Here is a 970-nt window from a genome sequence, read left to right as displayed (position 1 = left end):
AGCACTGGAGGATACTGGGGGGCACTGTGTGAGGAACTGGGGGTAATGGGAGATTCTGGGAGGGTACTGGGAGGCAGTGGGGGATACTGGGAAACACTGCTACACGCAGCCCCACTGCACTCAGTTCTGATGCCCCCAGACCCACTGCACCTGCTCGCCCTGCCCACCTGTAGCCCGCTGTGGGTGCTGCGGCAGGGCCGGGCAGGGGCTGGTGCGTCTTCTTCCAGCAGCACCAGCAAGGTGACTCTGCGCCCCGAGACTTGTGCCAGCCCTGGGGCCCCGGGGCACCGGCCGCAGGGGCACTTGCATGAAAAAGGTTGAAACCCCGCGTTGTGCCCCTCTTCTGCTGGGGTGAGAGCGGGGTTGTGGGCCCAGACGCTGTAGGGCACGGGGCGGGGGTCTGGGAATTGGGGGTGCCCAGGTGCTCTGCTCCCTCCCTTCTCCCCCAGGATGCCGCTGTCCCAGGCGCTGCTGGGGCGGCCCCGCGCGCACTCCCGGGGGGCGCAGGGCGGGGTGGCTGCGAAGCGAAGTTGCATCAGAAACCCGGGTGGAGACGGCGCTGGTGCGGGCCTGGGCCACGCACTGTCTCCGAGCCGCCGCCACCTTTCCCCGCATTTTCCACGTTTCTACGCGATTTCCCGGCACGAGCCGAGCTGCATCTCCTGCTCCGCCGCCTCGGGGAGTCCCTGCACAGCCCGCTGCGGCAAGCCCGCACCACTGGGGCGATGGGGGTGTCGGGAGAGAACTGGGGCCACGGCCAGCAGCTCCCAGAGGCCCAGCTCCATCCCGGGGATACGGAGGTCACACAGAAACCGCGCACTGGACAGCCCCCAATACCGGAGACCCAGGCTGCACCCCGCTCTCCTCGCCCCCGTCTCGCAGAGAACCGAGTCGTCCTGGGCGGGCCCCTGCTTTCAGCCGACAAGCAGCTCAGTCCCTCCCCACGCAAGCCCCCTACCTGCACCCCCCT

Source organism: Alligator sinensis, unplaced genomic scaffold (assembly GCF_000455745.1).
Source record: "Alligator sinensis unplaced genomic scaffold, ASM45574v1 scaffold1525_1, whole genome shotgun sequence".
In the NCBI taxonomy this organism is placed as follows: Eukaryota; Metazoa; Chordata; order Crocodylia; family Alligatoridae; genus Alligator; species Alligator sinensis.
This window is presented reverse-complemented; position numbering follows the sequence as displayed.